The 15,469-nt window shown below is 35.6% G+C and overlaps 1 long non-coding RNA gene across 1 annotated transcript; it reads left to right on the top strand.

Moving 5' to 3' along the window:
- The first annotated feature begins 209 nt into the window (after positions 1–209).
- LOC126972079 (uncharacterized) lies at positions 210–13,319 on the top strand. The gene is made up of 3 exons (XR_007731044.1): positions 210–348; positions 6,356–6,491; positions 11,750–13,319. It is a non-coding gene; the product is annotated as an uncharacterized LOC126972079 (long non-coding RNA).
- The last annotated feature ends 2,150 nt before the right edge of the window (positions 13,320–15,469 follow it).

The raw sequence follows: 15,469 nt of genomic DNA on the forward strand, positions 1-15,469 counted from the left end.
CTTGCTATTCAAAGGGGGAACGCTGCCAGTATATTCAGAACCTTGCCTAAATGGACTCCATTTAAAAATATATTTCAGTTATTAAGTATATTATATTTTGTAGTTTTTTTAGTTAGAGTTTGATTGTTCCAGTAGATTTTTTATTATTTCTGTATAAATAAATGAAGACTATTAAATCGATCAAATAATATTGCATTCAATATATATTTTATCACAAAATCACTTGTAACAAAATGTAAATAAAATGTTACACATCATGTTGAGATGTTACAAAACGTAATATTTTATGTGTTTCTTTTACTCGCCATGTTTTTGAGAAATTGTTTTGCACATGTTGATGGAGCCAAAGTGAGTATATCTTATCTTATATCTTTAAATGAGCAATTCTTGTATATATATAATCTGAAACTCGGAAACGGCTCCAACGATTTTCATAAAATTTAGTATACACGGGATTTCGGGGGCGATAAATCGATCTAGCTAGGTTTCACTTTAAAAAAACGTAGCTTTATCCGAGCTTTAATGAGAAACAGCTACCATAACATTAGAATACGAAGGTAAATTTCGCAACTATATACAAGACTGTAATAGCTCAGATGAGATGGGACATTGGGTGATCCGGAAAGCAGAAGACCCCGGTTCGAATCCAGATGTCCTATTAGTTTTTTTTTTTTGTTCAAGTTTTGAACATTCTTAAAAATCCGAGCAAGGCTCGGTCGTCCGTATATTTATATTTAAACGACCAATTCTTTTATATATATAATCTGAATCTCGGAAACGGCTCCAACGATTTAAATGAAATTTTGTATACAGGTAGTTACGGGGCCGTGAAATCGATCTAACTAGTTTCAATTTTAAAAAATGCAAAAATTTTTCAGGTAAACGGTACTGAAGGTGTGTAAAATACCGATCTAAATACATCAAAGAATAAAGTGCGAGTTTTCGGTATTACCTTCAGAATATTATTAAAATCACGTTATTCATTGCCAGACGTCGTGACAACCCCTTGCCATACACCCTTAATAGTCACGAAATTATAATTTTACTTACGTCGTATATCAGAATAAGGCATTTGTATTTTTTTAAAAGGTAATAATTATGCTTCACTTTACATCAAATGACTGGTATCACTTCAGCCTCGAGTAGGTACTAGGTACTATATCTATTTTGTACACAATAACCCACATCCCACTTCCACTAGATTTTTCTGTTCCGTGGCCGTCAGTCACGCGGGTGATAGATGGCGCTAGCAGTAATATTTATCACGCTGACAATATTTGTATCAGTTTTGTCACTCTAATTTTTTGATAGAACAAGTCACAATTCTGAGACTGTGACTGTAGTAGGTTCATATTTTTGAAGAGTGATATTAATGCTAATATCACTTATATTTTTAATTAAAATCTTCTCTCTCACATCGTTAACATTTGGGACCGGGGCGTGTTTGTTCTGCCGGGCTAGCTTGGAATTATAGAATAAGAGCCCGTTTGTGTATATTATAATAATACTTAGGTAATAAGTAGATGATGGTTTTTTCCTCATTAGCCAGACACTTTTGATAGTTCCAACCCCTTGCCAGACACCCTTAATGTTCATGAAATTATAATTTTCTTACGTCATAGTGTAAAAGCTGATTTTTATAATATACTAGCTGACCCGGCAGACTTCGTACTGTCTCAATCGAGTGGGATGTGGGTTATTGTGTACAAAATAGATAGTACCTAGTACCTACTCGAGGCTGAAGTGATACCAGTCATTTGATGTCAAGTGAAGCATAATTATTACCTTTTAAAAAAATACAAATGACTTATTGTACCGTTTCGGATTGTAGCCGCAATAAAAATATGTCCAACGGAGGGATTCCTTATAATCGATAATCAGAATTTTCTGATTTAAATACAATTAGGTATTACTACTTATTTATGTGTTGTGAAAAATATACAATTGAAAATGAATCATAATAATATTATGACGTATGGTTCATTTACCTTTACATTGAATCGATGTAACTTATGTTAGGATAATTATTGTAAACAATAAAAATATCTTGCTACTCAACAAGTGCATGCAAGTACATTTCTATAAAATTTTATCGAAATAAACTTATCTTTTTATATTTTATTCAAGTATTGCTGTTCTTTACCATGCATCATGCGATAAGGGTGTAAGTTAAACGTAGTTTTTTTTTATTTTTTACATTTTAGTGTCAGTTTATAAATATAATACCTATATAATCAACCTGACTGAAAAAAAGCCGTAGAGAGAAACAAAAAATGACATAAAAAATGTTCATAAAATGAAAACTACTGGGCCAAACTGTAAAATTTTTATGGGACCAAATGGCATCTATTCTGCAGCGAACTAAAGAAATTACGTTAAACGGATAATAAATCCCAGAGTAATCGGTGCACATACATAAAAAAATACCGATCGAATTGATAACCTCCTCCTTTTTGAAGTCGCTTAAAAATTTGAAAGATGCCATTGAGTTTCAAGATGCCACGCACACAAGCATCTAATAGTAGCCGTAATAAAAAATCTATTGTACTTAGGTATCAAGTTGTAGTAGTTTCTAGGTAATTGTGCTAATTTTAACATAAAATAACTGCAAAAGCAACTTATTATATAAAGTATTAATGGAAACACTAGCAATTTTTGTATGGCGTGCCATTGATATTATATGTAATCAATATTTACTTTTAAAAGTTCCAACCGGTTACCGGATCAATTCGGGAATATATCCTTTTAAACGAACAAAAAAAACATTCTAATTAATCTATTAGGTTACAAACATACAAAAAACATTACCTCTATAATTCTCAAATCAACTGTTTTTTTTATGAAATAGGAGCGTACGGGTCACCCGGTGTTAAGTGATCACCGCCGCCCACAATCTCTTGCAGCACCAGAGGAATCACAGGAGCGCTGCCGGCCTTTAAGGAAGGTGTACGCGCTTTTTGTGAAGGTACCCGTGTCGTATCGTCCCGGAAACACTGCACAAGGAAGCTCATTCCACAGCTTTTTAGTACGAGGAAGAAAGCTCCTTGAAAACCGCACTGTGGAGGACCTGGCGGTCCTCCACATCCAGATGGTGGGGATGATTACCTAACTTTGAGAAGCTCTTCCTGTTTTTGAAGTCAACTATGTGAATGAAAGTTATGCATAATGATAAATGACGAACTACCTAAACATACACACTTCTAATCGAAACATTTCTCGTGATAAAGAGGACAATTCTCTTGAGTCGGATAATCGAAGTTTTTTTACCGACACAAAAAAAGTGGTATAAGGTTTGTGCTACTGGGTAGGTATATTATATAGATACCACGTCTTCACATATCTCTTTGAAAGATAAGTAACACTGTTGTGTGATGATAAGAATCTGCTGCAACAAATAGGTGCTTCTAATTCTTAAATAACATGTAAATTAAAATTATTTTTTAAAGACTATTAAGTAATAGATCATTAGTTGATATCACAAAAATATATTTTAAGTTGTTTTGGCTTATTTTAGTCGCCATATTACTACCGAAATTTTAGTTTTCGACGTATCCGTTTAAGGCTCGGGACTAAGCCAATGGCCTTGAGGAATCGAGCGGAGGTAACTTAACCTCTCTCGCAAATGATCACCATAGTTTTAATTCAGAATTAGAAGCAGTTTTAATTTATTACAACCATAATACAATTTTCTTTACACAACTAACAAAACTATGTCATGTTAAATAGTACTGGTGTACAATTAATAAATTTTCGTACAATTTTTACATAGCTTGAATGATTAGCATGGTTCCAACTGCATAGGTTATGGTTATTTTTGTGATTTATTTCGCACTGTCTATAAAAATAGAAATGTAAAGAATAAATGAATTTTCTTCTCATATTCTGTAGAAGTATTATTATTTTTTGTAAAAATATAAGCTTATTATAAACCGTCAAGAAATGGTTTCAATTATGCGCTGATTTGGCCATTTCTTGGGATAGCCTTAAGTTAAAAGCTACTGGTCCAAAAATATAAATTAAAATTTAAAAAAAGTCCAATTTAATATAAACAAATACATATTTCATGAATGAAATACAGCGTAAATTGGAATCATCTTGCTTCAACTCTTCCACTTTAAGTTTCTAATGAATAATTTTTAGATATTTATTCAAAATAAGCCCTATATCAGGTGATCTTGATATTGTAAACTCAGCCAACCTCTTCCGAGATGACAATCCGGGTATAACGCCATTATATAATATAGAGACACTTTTTATCACAAATTATCTTGCCCCAAACTAGGCATAGCCTGTACTATGGGTACAAGAAAATGTATATGTTTCAGTAGCTACGGCGCCCCTCAACCCGAAACACAGTAATGCTTACATATTACTGCTTCACGGCAGAAATAGGCGCCGTTTAGGTGGACCCATAATCTAGCCTATAATCTAGGCATCCTGTGCAAAGGAGCCTCCCACTGGTTTATGACTGATTGCCATGTTAATCAGGATCTTCCTCGTCACCTTAGTGCAGTGTTAATATCAAGCGGTCTCTTGTTCATATGACCTTTGGCCGCCTCATGACATGCCCGTACCACCTCCGTCTAGTCTCCTACAGCTTTTCTGGGATTGGCCTGATACTAATAGTGTCACGGATGTGTTCACTCCTGTTTTTGTCCAAGCCTTGTGTAAAATGGTAAAGAAAGTATATCCACTTTGTGAGGCCCCCTGTAACAGAAAACCTAAGGCACATATCTTCCAAAAGAACTATTACATATATATGTTTAAGAATATCTTAAACATATATATATATACTTCTAAACATTCATGACTCGGAAACAAACATCCATATTCATATTATAAATGATTGCATCCGGGTTTTAAACCCGGCACCTTTTGCTCAGTCGGCAGGGTCACTAACCACTGGACTGGGTGGTCGTCAATTTTAAGTTAAATAAAAAGCAAAGCTCAGAGAAGGAACAAACTATTTGTGCCTCTTAAAAGGCTACAGATGTTTGGAAAGAGTACTCACTACATGGCAATAACTATGTATAATAAACTTCCTGACGACTATAAAAGCAGTACCAGTGGGAGGCTCCTTTGCACAGGAAGCCGGCTATATTATGGGTACCACAAGGGCGCCTATTTCTGCCTTTTCTTCTGTGTTTCGAACGATGCGGGACTCGAACCCACGACCTGAGAGTTGAACAAAGCATACAAGATTTTATGACGATACGTCACTCGAACGGTTACCGCAGTTGGCTAGAGCACTGACACGGAACGCCAGAGGTCGTGGGTTCGAGTCCCGCATCGTTCATAAAATTTTGTTTTTCAAATTTTATTTGAGTAAATATATAATTACTACACTCTCTTATCTATAACTTTTACATTAGCAGGCTCCTTTGCACAAGATGTCGACTACATTATGGGTACCACAACAGCCTTTTTCTACCGTGAAGCAGTGATGTTTAAACATTATAGTGTTTCGGTCAGAAGGACGCCGTAGCTAGTGAAATTACTGGGCAAATGAGACTTAACATCTTATGTATCAAGGTGACGAGCGCGAATGTGGTGTTGCAAAGAATTTTTGGGTTTTTCAAGAATCCTGAGCGGCACTGCTTTGTAATGGGCAGGGCGTATCAATTACCATCAGCTGAACGTCTCGTCCCTTATTTTCAGAGAGGACTTTTAATAAATTTTAAAGGATAACTCATGGTTTGCTCATTATCAAATACTATTATAATATTTCAGAATTATTTAGTGATAATTCTTATCTTAAATTAAGGACTACCTAACGGTAACTAATATTTTTAAGTTTGGAATATGAATGGAATGGAACAATAATTGGTTTTGGACTTTTATTATGTTGACTTTTTCTTTTAATATTGACAGTTACACAAATTATCCTGCCCCAAACTAGGCATAGCCTGTACTATGGGTACAAGACAACGATATATTTAATACAATATACATACTTAAACATACATAACTACATATAAACATCCATGACTCGGAAACAAACATTCATATTTATCATATAAATGTGTGCACCTACCGGGATTCGAACCCATGACCTCTAGCTCAGTAGGCAGGGTCGCTAACCACTAGGCTATAGGGGTCGTCTAAGAATTTTAATAATTACTTTTATTTTATTTTATGCTTTGTTTGTATAAAGTTTATGTCAAACTTATCTGTTTAATCTTATCTTGTTTCTATTTCTTTAATTAATTAAATTTAATATAATATTCTATTATTAATAATTCAAACACCAGTTACTCATCAGTACCTAATTATTTTCGACCTATATGTACCTGCATTTGTTCAATAAATAAATCATTCGTTCATTCATTCAATGAATCCTATTGAAATATTTCAGCTACAAGAAGAATGTAAGATTGCTGACATCTGTCGTCACGACCAAGTTCCTGTCTGCGGGATAGATGGTTGTGGAGAAATGAGAACATTTATTGACACCTGTGATTTGCATGAGTTTAATTGTGACAGTAAAAAAGGTATGTCTAACGTACGTAGGTGGTTGGTAACGTACTATGCCAAGAGCTGGGGTTCATGATTATCTCCATAATCATCTAGTGGATTTGGTCTTTTACCAGTGGGAGGCTCCTTTGCACAGGATGCCGGCTAGATTATGGTTACTGTAATGTTCCTCGTTTGCTCACGAGTGAAACAACTAATCTTTACTATGTAGCACTACACCCGGACACGTCCGCACGCAACCAATAGCCGATTAGAACTGGCCTTCCGCTGTACTGTGCATTAGCAGTTAGCACTCAACGTCACACGGTTAATGTCACTGTCGATGTCGTGACAGTGACAATAATAGTTAACACATACTCTGTTAAGACTAGATGTCAGTATACTACAGTTACCACAACTTATGGCTCAAGACGATCGCAGTTGTACCGTTCAGAATTTTCAGGATTTTCAATAATCCTGAGAGGCATTGTAATGGCAGGGCGTATCATTTACCATCAGCTAAACGTCCTGCTTCCAACCCTTATTACCATACTAGCTGACCCGGCAAACGTTGTTTTGCCATATAAAGTATAATTCACGCGATAGTTTTATAAGTAATAAAATATTGCCTATATTATAGCCTGTACATCATTTTGTTCTATTGTCAATAGTTTTTGCAGCGCACGCAAAAATAGGATTTCGATTTTACACCTTGTGTTGCAAAATAGCAATTTTATTACGGATCCCTAATTTTGAAAAAAAAAACATAGCCTATAGCCTTCCTCGATGAATGGACTACCCAACACTGAAAGAATCATTCAAATCGGACCAGTAGTACCAGAGATTAGCGCGTTCAAACAAAAAAACAAACACTGCAGCTTTATAATATTAGTATAGATAAAAAAAAATCAAGAAACCACTACTATTGAATGACTTCAGTGTGAGGATTCTCTCTCACTGTATGCTGGTTCTAACTGCACCATCACACTTTAATGTCAGCGCTATTTCACAAGTGTGACCAAATGGATCAAAGGACGTAGTAGTTCATTAGATAACGATACAGCTGGTGAACTGGAAAGGCCCAAGGATAAGTGAGGTGACTGTCCCAATGTCAGATAAATATATAATTAATTTGTTATGTCTTTAAAGTGATAACCCTCACGTCTAGGATTAATACACAAGTAAAACTTGAAAAACAAATCTTTATGAACGATGCGGGACTCGAACCCACGACCTGAGAGTTGAACAAAGCATCCAAGATTTTATGACGATACGTCACTCGAACGGTTAGCTCAGTTGGTTGGAGCACTGGCACGGAACGCCAGAGGTCGTGGGTTCGAGTCCCGCATCGTTCATAAAATTTTGTTTTTCAAATTTTATTTGTGTAAATATATAATTACTACACTCTCTTATCTATAACTTTTATATTAGGAGGCTCCTTTGCACAGGATATCGGCTACATTATGTGTACCAAAACGGCCTTGTTCTGCCGTGAAGCAGTAATGTTTAAACATTATTGTGTTTCGGTCAGAAGGACGCCGTAGCTAGTGAAATTACTGGACAAATGATACTTAACACCTTATGTCTCAAGGTGACGAGCGCAATTGTAGTGCAACTCATAATTTTTGGATTTTTCAAGAATCCTGAGCGGCACTGCATTTAATGGGCAGGGCGGATCGGTTACTATCAGCTGAACGTCCTACTCGTCATGTCCATTATTATCATAAAAAAATTGCCCGATGCACAAATCTAACAGGCTGTAGAGAGTCGAAGAAAGCGGTAATTGGCCTATCGCTAATCTGCAGAATGGGGACACTCACAGGGATATACATATATACAAGTGCAACTTCCTCATATATATATTTTATGTAGCCTCTATAACGGCGACCAGATAAGTGTAGTTAGTATAACTTTTGTATATGGCAACCGTACATGCTATCCGTACGATAACGCCACCAGCAAACTCTTTTGCGCGCAACTTATACGTAGGCATACACCTTGAACACTTAAAAATAATTTGTTATTCTTAGCAACGTTGTAAAAGTAAAACATACCTATATTTAACATACCTATATTTTGAAAAAAACTCACCCTTTAACCTTTATTCCAAAGTCAAAAGATGTTAACAAATAAACTGACACAAAATAAAAATAAAAACATTTTTCTATATTGCTAAGATAAATTTCTAAAACAATTTAAACGGGAAAATTCTGCCAAAGCTTAATACTTTAGAATAACTTAATGTGATTTCTACGAAATGTTTTTGTTTATAAAATAGTGAAATTAATTCCCGTTTCGATATAAAAGAGTTCAAATTGTATTTAAGTCACAAGGTGACGGGCAAATTATGGTGGGATTGGGGTCGCACACATTCCGCTACACCTCAGATCATATTGACACTGTTATTAGCATATTCTATGCTTTGCAAAGGATGGTTCATCTTCGCGTTCATTAAGTTTCATAAAAATTCCTGTCGATTATCTTGTGACTCTTTCATGGAGTTATATATACAATCACGTGCCAGCTGGCTTTTGTAAATTTTATTGAAATAATGACAGTATTGTTGTGTCGCAGATATGCCAGTTAGTCTAATAAAAGGTGATTGACCCATGCATCGATCAATATTGCCCGCTGACCTCAATTGAGGTCATCTTCACGAGCCAACTGATGCATATATAGATAGTTTTTATAGTAGATCGCCTGTCTAGTAGGATTATAGGAACTTTTTATTTTCATGTTTATTAAATTTTGATAGCCCAAACCCATTAAAATACTATTAACAACTGGACTCCCAATCGCCTATTAAAATAAATATCGTCAAAAAATGTACGACCGGCGTTGTATATATGTATACATTAACATATACAGATCACATTAAAACATTCATTCAAATTAATGCCTTATTTCGTGACAGTAATGGCAAAGAATATACAAGTACGGAAGTTTCACTCCGAAAAATCAATTAAAACAATAGGGACTCTTGCGGTAATACAATAAGGTGTAATTCAGATCGCACAGCGCTACTACTACGCCTCTCTTTCTATCGCGTGACTCTTACCTCTTCTGACGACCTTAGGGTTGACTGCTTTACATTAAACTGTACCTACCGAGATTAAGGCCATCTTATGAAAAAAAAGTACGTTTAAAACCGACTTCAAAAACTGAAAAGTATCAAATAACTAAAAATTTAATTTAATACACCTTTTATGCAAACCTTTGCCTTTAATATTAATAAAATACTATTATTCATGTGTGCTACCTATTGATAGGTTGTAAGCCAGTGCCAAGCCCTAAACAAAATAAAACTTAATATTATAAACTTACTGTAATTATTTAGGTTGTCTGTACGCTTGATTCTAGACGAAGCTATCCCGTTTAATGTCACGCGTGGCGAGTGTAGGTACCTTTATTACATTTGGCTTGGCGAGAGTAATCGGTGTATATACATAAAAAAAATACCGATTGAATTGATAACCTCCTCCTTTTTGAAGTCGGTTAAAAATTAGCTCAGTTAATTCTTTAATATAAATAGGTATGTGATCGTAATTTTAAATCAATATCCTTTCGTTATCAAACCTACATTAGTTGCAGATAGTAATGTATGCGTTGGAAGACCACGACATAGTCAAACCTACTTAGTTTATAGGGAATAAATAGGTAGCTATCATGAATGATAATTTCATTAATAATAATCAATTTAAATTATATTGTTTCAAGTCTTTACGAAGCTTAAAAAAATTAAATTTGGATCTCAATGACCTTTATATGCTTTGCTTTATTTATGTTCCTTCATTTGTAAAATATTGGTCGGATCTGTGAAGTAGGTGACAACAAAGATTAGCGCGTGCGTCCCTGCACGCTAGTGAGTCCCTACTGGCTGTCCTACTCTGTAGAGGCCGCACGTACTTTCGATTTCGATTTTCGATACCTACACGGTGAATGAAACAAGCCTGAAAAGTATTAGATAAAGTACGCACTTAAGAAACTCATAGTGCGAAAGAGACGCGGCGATCTATTTAGTTTAAGAAATTGAAATGTTATCATTTTGCAAAAAAATTAAAATTGTCAAGTTAGTTACATAATAATTTAGTTAATGAAAGTGGCACTTACCTGAAATACGTTCATCTTTTTTAAGTTTGGATTTGCTGTTATTTGGACAGTTTTTCACTGAACATTTTGTCATTGCGTGGCGTTGTATTCAAAGCGCGGTCAAAACACAACTGAACGCCTAATAGACTCGTAGGCAGAGTTTTTCTTCAGACAATTTTAGAGCGTGTTTGTGAGTCTAGTTGTTCATTATACGTAAATGTTTAAGCCTGATAGTGTTTAGCTTCAACAGTGGCAAGCAATCCATTACCTGTGGGAGGCTCCTCTGCACAGGATGCCGGCTAGATTATGAGTACCACAACGGCGCCTATTTATGTCGTGAATCAGTAATGTTTAAACATTATTGTGTTTAAGTCTGAAGGGCACCGTAGCTAGTGAAATTACTGGGCTAATGAGACTTAATATCTTATGTCCCAAGGTGACGTGCCAGTTGTAGTGCCGCTCAGAATTTTCGAGTTTTTCAAGTATCAATTACCATCAGCTGAGCGTCCTGCTCGTCTCGTCCCTTATTTCCATTAGAAAAAAGTTGATAATAAAATATGGCTTGTGTAACCATATTTAATATGTATGCATACATTTTTGTACATAATATAGTGTAATCGGCAAAAAAGGTGTTCAAATTATTGTCTAGTTTGCCAAGTTTTCAAGGTAAAACCACCAAAATGAAATAAATTTGTTAGTCCTACGTGTGCTGCATAATGCTGTCATTATAAAAGAATTTATGAATAAATACCAGTCTTAATAGGAAGCTATTTTTATATAAATATTGAAATTAAAAAGCTAGCTTCGCTATTCATTAAAATTCTTACACATTATAGATTGCATACCAATAAAAATATTTAAGTAATACTAGTCCACGGAACTATCTACGAGTACTAACAAAAAAAAGATTGTGTGGTTTTATGAAACCACGGTAAAAGTGAAACTATTTTTCACACTATAGACATTTAACTAAATTTTTTGGAATAATATAGAAAAAAATAGCGTTGAGCACTGACACAAATTAGTTATAGTCTATACACTACACGGTCAGCTGCTGCGAACTATAGACGCCGCCCGACTGTCACGCGACATGCAACACACAGACGAAAAAGTTTGAGACGGTGTAGTAAAAGTTTTACTTTAAAAAAAACTCTCGTCGTACCTATTAAGTATATAGAAAATAATATGTATTAATTTAATTTTACAGATTTCGTACAAAAACCAGTACACGAATGCTGGGTAACTTGCAAAAGGGGGAGGAGTTTTAAGAAGCAAGCCTACGGCATTGGTTGTGATTTGTCTAACCTAGTTTAGGAAGAAGACATATTATTATTGTTAAGATTAAAAGCCGGCAAAATTACTAATACTCTGGTACAATAACATACAATAGAGCCGAAACCAAAGCCGAAATATAGAACACGCCACAAATAACATCATACGAAGCTTCGACTGATATACCTATACATTGCCGCATTGACTGCAATTGTTTAAAATATTCTTGGTGAATAAGCAGCAATGTAAAACATTTATTCAGTTGAGGTTACGTATGTCGAATTTAGAACCCAATTCGGACTATGACAGACGACTAACGGCCGTTTTCAATAACCTGTCTATCCTTAGTTTAACTCACTAGAAGTAGACAAATCTATTCTTTTACGCTTACTTACATTTCAGTAGCCTATCGACAGATAGTATTGGACTATAACTATACCTTGTCATAAAACAATGATACGTTTTTGAAAATAGCACTACGTCCAATCCGAATCCGATCCGTATCTGTGAAAATAAGGTCCGGTGTAGTCGCAAAAAACGGTATTAATCAATTAAATTTATCATAGTCAAAGAGGTTTATCTAATGAAAATGAAAATGAAAAATGAAAAAATATTTATTTCTGTAGCAGAAATGGTACAAACATAATTGTGGATGTGACCTTCTATTAAGTGAGAAACACCTGTGCCAGAAGGCCACGCTCTTCCATATCAATTAAAATTAACAGTACCATTAACTAGGGATCACAAATTAAGTCTAAAAATATTATAAAAGAAGAATATTTACAAAAGAAAAATATTATACAAACAGGATGTCTGAGTGTGTGTGTGTGTGTGTGTGTGAGTATGTGTGCGTGTGTGTGGTGTGTTTCATAGTTACTTTTCGTAAAACACGACTTATTGTACTATCAAGAAGGTAGACCTAAAATTTACTACGTGTAGTTAAATAGCTCTTCCATTTCCTCATAATTCATGGATTTCAACCAAGTAGTTAAACTTCGTCTACATTCCATTTTGTTACGCGTATAGATCTTGAGTTTTTGATTAATAAGGTTATAAACATGTTCTGATTGTTTCATAAACTGTCGCATTGCAAACGTGGTCTTTACACTAGTTGGCTTAATAATAACATGTTTTGTTCTTTTCAAAAGGTAAGAAGGATCAGGGATTAAAGTTTTGTGTCTCTTAAGAGTAACATGAAGGACATAAAGTTTTCTAACGGATAGTACGTCGCAGTCTTTATACAATTGTTCAGTACAATAGAGTCTTGGCTTTAGAAATGTCACTTTTAAAGGGGCTCTCTGTGATCTTCATTTAATAATTTATTAGTATTTAAATATATAACTTACACATTTTCTAGAATAAATCTTTAAAATAAAGTGGTTCGCATAATTTTGTTTTAATATTATTTACCTATTTACTATATTTAAAACACTTTATCCGTACATTGATATAATATAACAATCCCTACACTAGGCATAGCTTGTCCTGTAGGCAATCGATTTACATTCCATAGTTACCAATAAGAAGCGAAATGTCAAAGAGTGCACGGTGTGTATATATATATGTACATATTAAAATATTAACATTATGTGAAAAGTAACCTATTTCTTTGAGAATAGTTTCTACATAAGTGAGTTTGTGTCTATCTCTGTATTTTAAATTTGAAATGTTGTGTTTATTGTTGGTATTAGTATCTTCTACAAAAGGTTATTTTAAAGGAATTTTCGATCAGTTTACGTGTCCTGACGCAAGTTTCACATTTCACAAGCCACTAAAGAAATTTTCACTTCTAAAACAACTGAATTGAATAACGGAAGTTGTTCTCGATTCATCTGTTTTATTGTGGACCTCATATTTCAGCCGTTTTCTGAGGGATTTGAAATAATTTATTTCGTTTGAAAAATGTTGAGTCTTAGATTGGTCCCATTGTATAACAATAGAATTGATGATAGAATTAAAATTTTATAGGTATACAATATAAAGCCTTGTCGGTTTTTTCATCAACAAATCAAGCGCTTATAACTAAACTGCCAATGTGTGGGCTTCCCTAGAGGTTGTGCAAATGGGTTACTAGATATTTTTTATCGTAACATCAAGGTTGTTATTGACGGTATAATATATATTTACAGATCATTACTATGGGATAACACCGACGAGATTCGGAATTTGGCCGACAAAATTTTGTCAAATTTAACTCTAAGAAAAGATAGGTTTACTGTATTCACCGCTAAAAAGTCTCCCTTTGTCGTATCCCCTCGATTAAACATGTTCAGCATATTTGGCACCGATATATCGAGTGATGTTCAGTTCCGTGGTCACTTGGACGAGAAGGCGAGTAGGCCAAACTGGCCTATAAAAACCTTGGTGTATTAGGTGGGACAATACTTTACTACAAGCCACCGCCTGCAACTTTCTAAGGAGTATATTCGGGCTCACATGGAGTACTGTTCTTACCATTGGGCGACGCTTCCCAGTACCGACTTCTTCCATTTGACAGCAATCAACGATCTAGTCTCTTTTGATCGGCTTAATTCTTTGGTATCTCTACATCTTCTTATGCATTTTTCACGGGCATAATGCAAAATTCCACGTGCATCATATTGAAGTCTGGCATTCTACGACCGCTCGTTTTGGGAAATATTTCTTGCCTCGCACAGTCACTTTGTCGAAACAATTACTTACCGGCTGCACTTTTTCAGAACCAATACGACTTAGGGACCATTTAGCTTAGAGCATACTCCCTATTTAAAAGCCGGCATCCCTTCTCTTAACCTCTAGTACTGCGGATCTCCATGGGTGGTTTCCTCACCACTTTTCATTCGTACCCATGCCCTGCTATATAAAAATATATCCTATCCGTTGTTGAGCTTATTAGAAATGTTATAAGATGCTTTATTGAAGCGAAACTTCTTTAGGCGTATTTGGGTAAAATTTTTACGAATGAAATGCAATGGGCGTCACGAAAATGTGGGACATTTTTGTTCAAGAAGAGGAGAGCTTTTTGTTCAAGGGAGAGAGCGATGGACACCGATTGAGGAAGAGTATTTCTTTCTCTATATATATGCTCGGAGTTCCCTGTGAGATCGAATCAGAAATGAGGAGGAGGACGTAGGAAAACCAAAGTCACCGACATGAAGTGGTCAGGGTACTTTGTTCGACGGACAGATGGCCGTTGTAGTAAAGTCCTCGAATGGTGATCACTTACCGGAAGACGCAGTGTTGGTAGGCTTCCCACAAGATGGACCAACGATCTGGTCAAGATCGCCGGAATACGTTGGATGAGGGCAGCGGACGACCGATCGTCATGGAAATCTTTGGGGGAGGCTGATGTCCAGCAGTGGACGTCTTCCGGCTGATGATGATGATGATGCTATCAGGGACGGGGACAAGTCATAGGATGAACAGTGCAGAAGAAGACTTGGAACTAGCCTATAGGCGAACTTACAGCCCGAATGCAGGCGTGACCAATATTGGTTTGGGAATATGTGAGTGGGGCAGTAAAGTCCTCAAATTGCGACCACGTAAGTACGTTCCAGTGAACACTCAGTGTTGGTAGACCCACACAAGATGTACAAATGATCTGGTCAGGATCGCCGGAGTATGTTAGATGAGGGCAGCGTAGGACTGAGGGTCGTGGAGACCTTTGTGGGCTTTT

Source organism: Leptidea sinapis, chromosome 2 (assembly GCF_905404315.1).
Source record: "Leptidea sinapis chromosome 2, ilLepSina1.1, whole genome shotgun sequence".
Lineage (NCBI taxonomy): Eukaryota > Metazoa > Arthropoda > Insecta > Lepidoptera > Pieridae > Leptidea > Leptidea sinapis.